Genomic DNA, 14043 nt, shown 5'->3' with positions numbered 1-14043 from the left:
GAACATCAGCCCACAGAGTCTGAGATTTACGGTGGTTGCTGTTTGAGAACCTTGTGTATAGCAGTGCCTTCAGGTGCAGACTGGAACACCACTTTGGAGCCTTCTGTACAATTTTCTGGCAAAGGAAGAGATAAATGAGCTGTATGTGCATAGCTCTGTTAACAGAAATAGGTTTTTACAGTCAAAGACATTGATCGAAAATAAGCTTGCAAGATTACAGGGAACAAATGGCTACTCACAAATTCTTCAGCAGGAGATATTTGAGCGAGAAGACTTATGGCTTCAAGGTTTTGTTGTTGTTAATGTAAAAATTATTTTGGCCTTGTGACTGACAGAATGAGTCAGGACCATCTGGCCAACTGCAGAAAACAAGAATTCCCACTTCTGTACACATTAAAAAGTTCAAAAAGACCTCAAGAATGCTTACTTAAACCTTTTTAATGATCTGTGGCTTTTAGGTGCCTCCCCTAGCAAGCAAAGTCATCTCCTTTTTTTTCTCGCAGTATTTACCACCATGATGATTTTATTGGCCTTCCAGGAAGTGCTAAATGTGTCTGGAAAGTCTTTGCCTAAGCTGGTCTCATTGCCCCTTATTTTGATATCCATTGCTGTATAGGGTATTGCACAAGGAGCACTTCTGCCTATGCATGTACTTCACTTTCTCCCCAGACCTGTGGAGCATCTGTGGAGAAAAAAAAAACCCTGTTAAATTAGACAGCAGTTCAGCTGTGTGTCAGTCTGCAACTGGTAATGCACAGCTTGCAACAACAATTGAAACAACCCACTAGTCCCCTTTAGAGATTTTCAGACCCCTGAACTCCATTCTTCAGTGTGATCCTAAGCATGCTCCAGACATGGGAAAAAAAAACTGATTTGGGAGGTAGGGACAGGGAGAGGAAACGTTTCAACTGTTTGCCTTTTTTTTTTTTTATTTGGTAGAATTTTTATCTGCAGAGGGCTTAGAAAGATGCCCTTAATCTTTCTTCTCTAGATATTAAGACTAAAATCCTAGTTCGCATCAGTCTGTCACTAATAAATTTATGGATCTGTATAGTTAACTTGAAACAAATTACACTATAGACATGCAGTTAGCACAGATACACTGGGCAACAAGAACTTCTGAGTTCTCCACTAAGCAACTGAGCCACTTTTTAGCCTCTCCTGTAATGAGAATTGAGTAGACTTTGAAACTTCATAGATTTATTTGAATCATTAATGTATGTCATCACAAGCTCACATTTTATTTTCCTTTTAGTTTCAAATATGATATAAAAAGCTTTCAAAAGCAAGGTATAATAGCAGTAATACATACATTGTGCAGGCTTAGGAATAGCAAGCTGAACTTTCTCAACTCAGCAAATGAAGCTGAACGTTCTCAATTCAGCAAGTGACTGCAGTATAAAACTACCAGTGCATATAAGTAACATTGTACTAACTTTCTATGTTCCCCATGGATTTTCCCTGTTCAACTTTAAAAACCTTATTATTCTGGCACATGGCACATGAACTTATATTCTGATTATATATTCAGCTATTCTGAGCAGCAACAGTGATGATCCAAGTGCTCACTGAGCATCCTCATACTTGTATGTTCTTAAAAGTGTGATTTTTATTTACCAATATTGGAATGAAATCTGATGTTTTTTCTTCAAAAGAAGTGTTAATTTCCTTACTGAAAATGAGCAAATTCAAGGCAGATTGTGCTACTTTTATAATTCATTGCCCTTATCATTTAACTTAAAAAATATATAGCTTTATAGAACATTCCATAATTTGGTATTTCACACTGTTTTTTCACTGCAGTTGAGCTGCTAATGAATGAATGATGTTTTAAACAACATTAAATCATGTTTTAACTGATGTGTCTTTTGGTATTCAGTTGTTGTATTTTTGAGCTACTGAAGTCAGCCTTGGCTATATTCATCTGTCTGCTGCTTCCCCAGCTACATGTGTGCTTTATGTACGTGACTGACTGTCTGGGGAGACGTACAAGATATTTCTAAAAATCTGTTTTATTTCCAGTCCTGCTGAATTTGCCACTACTTTCAGATAAGTGTTTTAATGACTCATCTAAGTAAAGATGGCTGAAAAATATATACAATCTTCCTCTGCCTAGTAAGGATCTCATAAATAGTTTTTTTCTTACAAAATCTCATCTGCCAAGTTGGATGTTTACTCTTCCCTGTAAAATTCCCAACTGGTATATTCACATTATCTCACTATCTGCTCTCATCTTCCCACACCACCCAGCTGATGCCAGTGTTCATTGGAGGTCTTGGAGGAAAGGACCGTAAAGAGTTTCCCCTTTGACAGACTCTTTGCTGCTTAAGTAATACCTATACCCTGTGATCTTCCACTGCACTCTGTTACAGAAATACGTTTTTTTTCTAAGAAAAGCCTTTTCTAATTTATGCCAAAACTAACTGTACAAAGCAATCAACTTCATTTGGTTTGAAATCATATTCTAGACTGTGACTCATTCGGCATTAACTGTTATATACTAGCATCCCTCATAAACGGCACCTTTTGTGAGTTGAACTCTCAGAGAAGAAAAAAAAACCAAAACATTTAATATAACATACAGAAAGAGAAAAGGAGTAAAATATGTAAAAATTAGTCCAGTTGATACATTCTCATGGTTTTTATTAGTTGATTTTTTTTTTCAGTTGTTACAATTCAGGAAAAAGGTATGATCTTATCATGCCTTAAAAAAAAAAAGGTCTTATCTGTAAGAACTGTTTTATCTGTTTTATGCTGACTCATATCTAAATGCTGTCTTAACTGATAAATGAATGTTTTCCTTTCAGAATGTTGTTTATTTCAGAATATTTTTATTAATCTCTCTTCCCACAGCTCAGAAAATATTTGATATTTCATAATAAAACAAAGATCCTATTAGAAACCGACTTGTTTATATAGGTAAATAAGTTAAAAATTACCCAATATCTGCAGATCATTTTTATCACCCTGGAAGTTGCAAAGCAATGTCTTGTTATTCAGTTTAAATATGTTAGTCTTTTTTTTTTTTTTATGTTCAGTTAGATTTCTTTACGTTATAAAGTGATTTTGATCCCCTGGCTCACAAGTTACATCTTCAGACAAAGAATCATGACAATTAATTTAGAGTTAAAAAATAGGTGTCTCATGGGATCATTAAATGAAATGATCTGTGACTCCTGTACAAGTTTGAGAAGACTGTGTAGGCTCACATGACACTGTGAAGGATGATGTGGGCAGGCAAGATATTTCTGAGCCTGAAGCAGTATTTTGCAATTTTAGAATAAACATTCATGGCTGACCAGCTGACAGTCAACATTTTTCAAGAGAACCAGCTGCAAAGTAACTTGACTCAGTGGTTTGAAGCTCGTCTGGATAACTGACATTTGTTTGTAAATTTAAAACTCAGAATTGCATTACTCGCTGCGAATATTCAGCTTAAAATCCTCCAGTTTCATGAATAAGACCATTTATTCTGGAAATAAACAGTACAGATCTGGTAGCAGGTCTCTAACATGCACCTACCTGCACCACATCATTACAGAAACGTAATTTAGAAGTCTCTCTGGTCTTCCTTACAACCATTGAGGAGGATGAGGGAAGAAAAAGGCTCCTCCAGGGTGTAGGTCAGAGAAGGAATTTGGACCTGTACAAATAGAAGCTTTAAAGGCTGGGAATGTAATGGAGTTGTGGTTTTATTACAATGATCACGCTATCATTAAGAGCATTATCTCAGAATCTCTACTAGGCCACTTTTTGGTGCGGAATTTCTATCCATCATTTAAAAATAAATTCCTAAAGTAAAAATTTCTTAAGTTGCACAAAGTGTGGACATACATATGACAACTTTTGCTGACTTACCAAGAAACAATCTATTCCTATAAGTGGATTTCTAAAATGTAACGGTTCTTCCAGTTGCTTTATTCATCCAAAAAAGAGTAAATATGGGAAAGTTCAATGGAAATTTCCTCTAAGAATCCAAAATCAACTTTTTACATCATATAGAGAACACCCAGGAGTTTAAGGTTCTTGTGTAAACTCAGCATTCAGAGAGGGGAGGAAAAATTGCCAAGTATTGCTATGCTGAAGACTTTGGATGTTGTTAAAATGTTAGGTGACTGTTTATGTATTTCCATTCCTAGAAGGAAAAGCCATTTCAAACAGAATATGAACAAAGCAAACTTTGGTAACTATTGCAGCCACACAGGCATGGCAAAGTTCCTCTGAAATAACTTCCTGATGCAGTCACATGCTGTCAAGCTGACTAGGAACCATTTTTAAAAGCAGCTGTATTGAAACTGATGCTGCATATTGAAGATACAGATGCAGTCTCTTAAAAGGCAAAGTATTTCAGCCCTAGCTTTGAAGTGATTTTTTTTTTTTTACATATAGAAGCAGATCTTGTTCAGCAAAGTGTTCTCACAGAAGTTATCTTCTGTAATAGTTCTTTCAACTCTGTCTGTTTTTCTTGTTTTCCTTCCTCACAAATGACCAGACATAGTGTATCCAGAGGTCTCTTATTCACCAAGAGTCTAAGCAAGATTACCTTTTGAATTGACTTTTAATAAGTATTTTAAAAATGTGTTTGGTTTAGATCTTTTAATATTTTTAGAGAGCGCTTGGAATGTTATTGACAGTCTTTATACCAGCTTTTCAGAAGGCAATTTTTCATGCCAAATACTCATTCTGTAAGTGCTGATATTATATCAGATTGCTGCCTCGCTGAAGCACGTGACTGACTGAGCACATACAAATTTGAGATCAGTTCCTTTCCTCATATTCCTCAAAGGGAATGTATTTATTTTATTTTTATATTTATTTTATCTATTTACATTTACAATGGTTCAGATGTACTGTATTGAATGCAAGTGCTGCAAGGGTGAGTTCTTTTTTGTTATGTCAACAAAAAAATTGTAATATTTACATACTGAGATCACTGGCTGCAAGACAGCATCGCTTTTTTATACAGAAAATTAGAGAATAGGGAAATATTTATTTCCTGTGACAGAACTTACAAAATGTTAGATCTTGGCGGCAGAAGTTGTGGTCTGTTTGCCAGCACAAGGTTGATCCTGTGGTACATTTCATAATTTTTTGTGGTTTCTAATGAGGCTTCCATTGGAGCCTGGATTTTTCTTTTTCTTAATTCCATTGGATGCCTTTGACATCCAAGTCTCTTCAGAAACCAGATTTGGCTTACAGGAGGCCAAAAACTTGTCAAGTACTCCTGGATCACATAAGCCAAGAAAGTTTAGTTCCTGGTGCTTCTTTGTGACTGACTGTCTCACCCTCAGATACGTGGTATTTTCTTGATTGAGACCAGAAGGTCTGGATTCACTTGGCCTAAGTTCTTCACCACTATAACTGCCCCCTTACATTTTTTCCAGCGTATCTAGATGTTTTTTCCCAGGCAAAACATATATATATATATATATATATATATTTAGAGACTTTATTAACCTGATTCTTACTATGAATAATTATCTCAGTATCTTAATTTAGTTAAAACTGATTATTGTGTAACATAAAATTATATTAAAATAAATAAAAAAGCAATAGTTTCAAAGTTATTTTTCCTAGTATTTTTTCTCTGAAAACTATGCTGAATTTTCATCTCGAAGTGAAAAAAAGAAAATGTGGCCTTTTTTTTAAGTGCTCTCTTGTAAGGCCTTGATTGTTAGGGCAGTCTCTGAAATCAAAATGTGTTGCAAAAAAGACATAAAATACAGCAAAATGCTTCTTTGAAAATAGCCTGTTGGGGTTCCGTTCTCCAACAGGCACTGGTGTGGCTTGTGTGTATTAACAGCATGCCTCAGGTGGCAAGTTATTCTGTAACATTATGACAGAGAATTAGCATAGCTGTAGCAGTTCTTCTGATTTTAGGCAAGCTTTCTCTTGTTGACTTCAAAGGCCTGGTGATGGTGGCCGTTGCTGCCCCTCACCAAGCACTTCTGAAATATGTCGGTTTGTCATTGTCGCTTTTGTCTCGTGAAGATTACAACCATTGACACTTTCCAGGCAGCTTTTCGTCTTGCTTTTTGTATAGCCTTTTCACTGAATTCAAGCACCATGACATCTCACGACACCCAGTAATTCTACTCTTTGGCATGATTCTGATCTGCTCTGTTACCTTCATCAAGCTAAAACTTAGTTTAGCATGCTGTTGCTTCCTCAGCTCGAAAGTAAGGCTAATAGATTCTCCTAGCATAATGTTTGCCCTGCTCTGAAAAATTGGAAAAGGAGAATTGGCACAGTGTGAGAGTGTTGAATTCCTCTCTTCTCCTAGACCGTCTTCTAGAAACACACTATGCTGGATTGTGCCCAAGGTATATTCAACTTGGTCTGTCAGCCGCCAGTAGTGCTGCTGCAGGGGAAGGTGAGAGAATCTTGCACAGAAAATGTCAGTTGGCCTCATTTTGGTCTCAGAGTGCTCTGCAAATGTTAAGCCAATTTCTCATTCTAAGAAATAGTTGAATGAAAAAAAGTTATAGCTTGATTTTTAAAACATTAGGGTAGTCTTTAGCTTATGTGTATGTAGTCATCTAGTCTCTCTTAAACTGCGTTAAATCATGGCTTCTAGTAATATTTTGGAATAAAGTTTTACTAGTGTGAATTTTTCTCTTTTTATTAAACTTGTACCTTAGAATAAAATAATGAATGATTAGCCTATGCTAAACTGAGACGGTATAGTCCTGACCTAGCATTATGAAATACAATGGCCTCCATGTGGTGTTATTTTTTGTACGTACTCGGTGCTTGCATGTAGGTGTTGCCTACAGCAATAGTGGAAGGATGATATTTACAGAAGTCCTGCTTCGAGCTATTCTTTCATTTAGTCTTGTGTGAATTTACCTCTTGTTACCCTCTTCCTACTCTAATGAGCTGCATAGATGATTTCTTACACAGGTAATCTTGTAGGGACTTTTCATCATGGTCATAAAAGAAGCTTTGTCCTAAAACACATCACAAACATGGAATTTCTGGCTTTCAGGCCTAAGCTCTTACTTCTTGATGGTGCATTGCTCTATTTTTCCTGGAGGGAGTACATGTGGGCTGTGAGAAGGAGGAAATGAGGCCACCCCTACTCAAAACATGACTTTTTCAAAGTGTTTGGCAGCAGTCAGTGTTTGGTCATTTTCTCTCCCCTCTTAGCACAGTCTGCTGTGGAAGACCACTAGCAAGCCTCAGGGCCCTTCTACAACACCATAGATGGTGGTTTCTGTGCAGGGTGCCAAAATTATTGTGCAGGCCATACTTGTCTGTTTCATTCTCCACCTTCTTCATGCCATCCTGGGTATTTGCAGGGGATCCCTGTCCTCATTTGGTTTGTACAGTTATTTTTTATACTTTTCTACCATCTCCTGTGTGAAATTAGAACAGAAATTTCTCCCTCTTCCACAGATTTGGAGGACTCAAACTTGTCTTTTCAAGAGTATCTGCACTCTGAGACAATGAGAACGTACATTTCTATAGGTTTTGACCTATGATGATTATCTTCCTCACTATGCATCCTCTGAAACAAAGACGTTTCTTGCTGATCCTTTTCACCACATGGGAAGGATAGTTTGTGTGAGCGTTATTAATGCAGTGCTTATTACGCCCTTCTCGTTTGGTCTGTTGAAACAGTCATCTTGTGGATCTACGTGCAGAAGACTGGACAGAAAGTACATAATCCCAAGTTGAATGTCTTTACTCTGACTAATCTTTTCTCTTTAGTGCCAATACCACATAAAAGGTAGGCTATATGCTTTTCAACAAGTAAACTATATCACTGCATTTTTAAAATAGCAATATTCTTTTAGCAAGTTATAGTTTCATATCAATAATTAGGGCTTGTACCAATATGTAACCATGGCACTCTGCAATGTCTTCCTTTTTTCCTGAATTTTTAGAGAGATTTTGACTCTGTGCCAGCTTGCAATGCTGCCTTCAGGTTGCATGCTTCCAGATTTCCCGAAGTAGTACATACCTTAATGAAATGTACTTTAAGGGCAGAGATTTTGTTTAGTTTTCACTCCTTGATTTGGCCAAAGACTTGTGAGCAACACTGAAGTATCAAGTAATATGGTACAGGAGAAGTCTACTCATTGGTTCTGTCCTACTCTATTCAAGCAATATTTAGCTACCAAAATTTTCCCCTCATGAAGCAGCCTCTGTCAACCTGCCATGTTTATACAGCCCCCTAATTGTCAACATAATTTGGCCCCTGAAGCAAACTTCTGAAATGATAAAAACAGTTGCCTCCATTCTGGACTGAGGGACTTTGGACAGTCCTTAAGTTGTGGCCTGCAGTTGACAATAGTTTGCATATCAGTGGACTGGAATTACGCACCATCCTAGCACTCATTTAGGACAACACAGAGAACTGACAGCTTGTGCCACATGAACAAACAGGATGCTCCAGGACTCTGGCCACCACATCACTGTCTATGATACATATGTTAGTTTACTCCTAGGCCTCTCCCTAGAGCAGTGCAACTGATGTGCTGCACGAGATGAGGTAAATCTTTCAGTGCAGCCAAATACAGCCAGAAACTATAAAGTTAAAAACTATTTTATGGAGAATAAATGGTCTGGTTTTTGATGAAAATTGGTTAGGAAGGGAGGAGAAGCTGCAGTTTATTTATTGCGTCTGTTGTGCACACTTTCTGTGTCAGGCATACTTAGCTTTTTAGACTGACAAAAAAGACAGGTCCTTTTAGAAGTCTTGTATGTTACCTTGAGGTGTGCTATCCAAGGGGCTCGCTTTTATCAAAGAAGGGGGACAACAACTGCATGGATGGTATGAAGTAGTTAAAATGAAATTCCTTTCTATCAATAAGTGTTCATTGCACAGCTAGACTCAGCTGATGGTTCTCAAGCAGCAGCTGTGACTATTTTGCTCAGTGCTTCTATACTGGACACCTGAACTAATGGCTATTTAACATTTATGTTGAACTTGCTGAGGAGTTACAAAGTTGTTTTTGCATTTTGGATGGCAGTCCTTCAGCTTTTAAGAAAGTGGCTATTCTGAAGCCCTCCTAGAGGTGGTAGTGGTCCCCAGGGCAAGCACTGCAGGAATTGCTTAGGAGGGTGCATTTACATGTGGAGAAGCACGTAAAGGAAGAAGTTACTTTTCTGTGGCTGTTAGCTGTTCTTGGAGGTGTGAAATGTGTACACTCACAGGCTATCCTCTCGCCCTTCCCTATGCTATTTAAAGTTGCAATTTGTTGCTTGAGAAGTACGAAGAAAAAGATGTGTGCCTTTTTCTCACTCCCTAGGGCTGTGCTGTGGAAGGGAAAGGGCTTCCTTATCGATGAGATAAAAAAGAAATGGTATTCCTGCGTGTGTTTAATAGGTATCACCAGCAATAGGGATGCATGCATAGGCACCATCAGCATGTTGCAGTGAACTATTACAGGTGATTGATAAGCATTTAGTGTGGGTATTTTTTTTATATTGAGATATTCTTAGAGATAGAGGAATGCTACTCTCTGCCTCTATGCAGAGTTTTTCCCAAGTCCCCAGTAATTCCCATTGCTGTCTCCTGATGTTGCAAAATGAGGTTAACAGTAGTATTTCAGATGAGACACCAGTGACCTAGAAACATTACAATGCTTTATTAGCTCATCCCGTATATATCCCAGCCCATGTCCAGAGGATGTTTTCGGTTAGGGATGTGCTTACACTGGAATTTCTCCAGCTCTTGTTTTTCTGTACATTTGTTGCACGTCCTTCAGCACCACCCAAAGCCCCTGCTTACACATTCAGCATCTTCTCTGTTCAAAATACTCTAATTACTCAGCAGTCCAACATTGTCTCATTGTTGCATTTCCAATACAAGATATAGTAACTTTTTTAAAAGAATCAGTTATGCCTGTGACTGTATTTGGTGAAGTCCAAGAGAGTGAAGGAAAAACCCCAGCAAAATCACTCTAACTTTGCAGTAGCTTGGGTACTCTAGCATCATTGCTTTCTGTCTCTGACTAGGTTTCCAAATAAATAAGGTAAATAGTCAGGCATTAAAATGGAAAATTGGAAGTGAAGAGAAAGCATAAAGGTTTTCAGCCTTCATGAGCATAATAATGGAACGATTGCGTGTTTTAATACATCTTGTGTTTCTCTATATTTATGGCTAGGTGCTTTTAGTCTGGGAGATTTTTACACACTGCTTTTGGGACAGCCATATGCCTCTGCTGATAGGAAGCTTCTGGAGAAGGCAAGGGACAAAAGTTTTGGGATAGAAATGAACCCTGTTATTTCGTGCATGGCGTTTTTGTCCTTTTTAGCAAAGTTTAAAGCTTTATACAACTGTTTTCTTATGTGCGCTGTGCAATAAAAGGTGTTAGCAGCGTGAATTATAATAAACTTAAAAGAAACATAAAAAGTCCAGGTCATAGTAACTTTACCAAATCTATGGTAGAGTAGAATTAACGTAGTGTAATTTGCTGTTGGGTGGAGAGAGGTTAATGAGGTGCCTGTCATCCTGACCACTACTGGCTGAGTTAAATGGTGGCATTGCAAGTCAGTTCTGCTTTGTATAAGGACCTTCTTCTGCTAATGAGTATTAAGTGATAAAAGCACATGCAGGAAAACCAGCATTTTTTAGAAAACAGCTGTAGGTGCAGGAGAGACTGCTGGGAGCATAGATCAGACAAAACAATAAGAATGCATATAAACCAAACAAAGCAAGTAATTATTGTAAGAAAAGCAAGGACTTCTAGCCAGAGGCAGACATTAATAGGGAAGGCATAAATCAATTGGCAGAAATAAGGGATGGACTCCAGGGAACCATTTACTGAGAAATATAAAAAAAGGAAAGCAAGCTTCAGTTTGTGCTGAATAAGAACATATGCCTTTAGCATAAAGATGGTCAAAAGCCAGTTCTCATTTTTGCCTCTTTATTCCCAAAGCAACTACATTTCTCTTGAATTTCTGTCTGGTCTTAAGGAAAAGGGAAATTTAGGAGACCTCACAACTTTATTTTAACATACTCTAGAATAAGGAAATTAACTATTGGTTTGGGCTTTTTGGTGGAGGAGCGTTCCATCTAAGGGAACAGCTTATTGTTGCTGAGATGAAGCTCTCATATAGCTTACAGAGACACAGCAGCGCATTTCCATTTACAGAAGTTCACCATATTATGGCAGCTTTCTTATATTGAAGGGTATTTTTTTGTTTGTTTTAACTTTTCCTCTGGAGTTCTTTAGATTTATTGTAAGCACATACAAATGTACAGGTTTGCGCCACTGCAGGTTGTTCATGCTGCTTGTTTTAGGCAACAGTATGTCTTTGAGGGTTTTCCTTAGCCATCCAGAACAAGCTCCTTAAACAGGCCATGCAGATGTTCGCTTCTGAAAATGAAGACACAGAACGGTTTGCTTTCTGTTCAGTTAATTAATGGTTTATTGACAAATAACTAGAATACGAGCATGGGGATTTGTGTTTCTGAAGTAAATAGCATATCTAAAAAGATTTCAGTTCTGCCCTATTTCCACTTGCTGCAAGGAATGTACCCATTTCTATTTTCAGTTTGCTGCTTCACATAGAATGTAAAAATACTCCAGTGCATACACTGAAATGGGATTATTCTTGAGGATGGTTGTAACCTCAGTCATTTGATGAGTGGTTGGTACACTGCATTCAAGCTTCACAGTTAAACAAATGTCATCTTTGAAAGATGACCAAACATTTGGCCTGTAGACTTTCAAAAGCAACATCCTCAGAAAAGCCTCAGAAATCACAGCTCATTTGTGATTTTGACATTAGACTTGAGCCTTCGAGCCCCTTGAACAGGTAGGAAGCTCACAAATAACGTTTTGGGAACACTTCTGCTGTGACTGCTAGGTGATGCTTTTTGAATACCTCCATCTCCCCATATGGCTGCTTCCATGACTCTTCGCAATGTTCATTCCGTATCCTGTGCTGCTTCGTTTCCTGTAGGTATGTAGTAAAGGATAGCAATAATATTAGCTGTTGGTGTTAGCCGATATCATTGCATGCTGTATTTTTCCCCAAAATGTTGATACTGACTTTATGAAATGAAAAACTTTACATGGGGTCGTGACCAAATTTATGTAAAAAGAAAGGAAAGTACAAGACCGTTTGCCTCTAGTCTATGAGGTTAATTTTTATGATAGTGGACCAGATACATTCCAGATGTTTAATACTTAAAATGTTATCTTGGGTTTCCATCTAGCATAATTGTTTTCTCAAATTTTACAATAAGTGCTTCTAGTAATTTTTGAGTCAGAAAATTGCTAGTTGATTCTTAAGTATATTCAATTCCCTACAATTAAATACACATTATACAGACAATGTAAGTATACATTTCCTCATTTTTGCCAGTTAAATTTTAATAATCACTTCTGTGTTAGAAGTATTTCAGAGAAGAACTGGTGTTCTGGAACTTTGTTAGCATCAGATAACGTGGTTTTAAAAATAATAGCGTATGCCTCTCAGTTTCTCTGTCTGAGATAGAGCTGGTCCTGTAGCTTTTTATCCATGTAAAAAGCTGTTGTTGGACACAGTCCTAAAAATTTTGCCTGTCTCATACATCCATGCCTGTTGTAAAGTTAATGGGACATAAGAGCAGAAGTAGTGCTGCTGATCAGGTTTTTTGCATTTTTCTATTTTTAAAGCTTATATTTTTGAAAATGGAAAATACGGACGTAGAATGCTGAAAATTATTGTAGCTTTGCCATAGGTGCAGTAATTGTCACAAATTGGTTAAAACTGAGAGGGCAAAGGAAAATGATAAATATTGGGTGCAGGACAGATGTACAGCCAAACCGTTCACATGCCAAGGACCTATTACCACAGCACTTTTTTTGAGTTCAAACTAAATTGATCTATATTTTGACCAGTTCTTGTAACATTCCACTGATTTTCTAAAGCATTTTAGCTTAAGATCTGTGTTTAAAAAATATTCAGATTTTAACTAAGACTCTAACCTGTGAGATTTCAGTTATTCTATGCTTTTTAAAGGTGAGTGTCTCAATAAAGGAAACACTTTGGTTTGGAATGTACTCAGGCTTAGTTCTGGTTTTTAGAAAGATTTAATGGATATGTGTAGCCTAATGAAAACATTGTCATTAAAGATACTTCATTTTTTTAAGTTTCAGAAGAAATTTGTCAAATGATGTTATCAAGCTATTCAATGATCCCAATCACTAAAATAAGAACGAAAAGGAAATAGACAAAATACCTATTTAAAAAAACCATAATGACTAGCTTCTTATGGTGAGAATAATCCGATATTCCTAATAGTTGGAATTTAAGTTTAATACAAAAGTAGTCACATTGTCACTAGACAATGATTTATATATTTTGCATGTTAATTTATAAATAATAATCTTATCTTTAAATGTGAAGGGAAAAATTTGATGACCTGAGAAATGAGTTCTGTTATAGGATTACTTGTTAGCAGAGAAACTGTATGTCTGTAAAGCACTGACTCAGGCCTGAAATTCCCCATCTGCTGTTAAAGCTTCTTGTGTGTTCCCATAGCCAGCAAAGCTCATCTTGTTGGTCATGAGGGCAGAACAGCAGAATAAATTGTCGTGCTCAGTGGAATTATTTTTGTAGTTAGGGAAGATTTAACAAATTCTATTTTAATGCCACGTGAAGGGCTGGACACCTTTGATTTAGGATCAGAAGTGACTGTGCCCGTTCTCTCCACATGGCTGATTACAGGAGAAAGAAGATGCTTGTAGTTAACACAGCACAGTGTTTATTGGAAAATTACATTTGTCACCTTTTTACAACAGTTGTTTTGCTGTCAAGTACTCATCCTTTGTGCAAACAGCTAAAAGCATCATGCTGTACATCTTGCTCGAATTTCCAGTTCTTTATTGCAATATACTGGGAATTCTTATTTTCTTGTGGCCAGGATACGGGTAGTGTAGAAGCAGGTGAGCAGCTGGATGAAAGCATGAGGAAGGAGGGTGTGTGAGGATGTGTATGCCCTCACAGCCTTCAAAACCTGTGAGAGTGCCCCAGTGTGCCAGGGCTTGCAGTCTCGGGGAGTGGGGAGCTGAACAAAATGTCCAGTGGAAAGTCTCTTCC

General features: G+C 37.4%; 1 protein-coding gene across 1 annotated transcript in view; it reads left to right on the top strand.

The window, feature by feature from the left end:
• The window catches only part of ME1 (malic enzyme 1), a 184057-nt gene that overhangs the window by 56146 nt on the left and 113868 nt on the right, over positions 1-14043 (top strand). The window lies entirely within an intron of this gene.

The sequence above is a fragment of the Phalacrocorax aristotelis genome, chromosome 3, assembly GCF_949628215.1.
Source record: "Phalacrocorax aristotelis chromosome 3, bGulAri2.1, whole genome shotgun sequence".
NCBI classification, from domain to species: Eukaryota; Metazoa; Chordata; class Aves; order Suliformes; family Phalacrocoracidae; genus Phalacrocorax; species Phalacrocorax aristotelis.
This window is presented reverse-complemented; position numbering and strand designations above follow the sequence as displayed.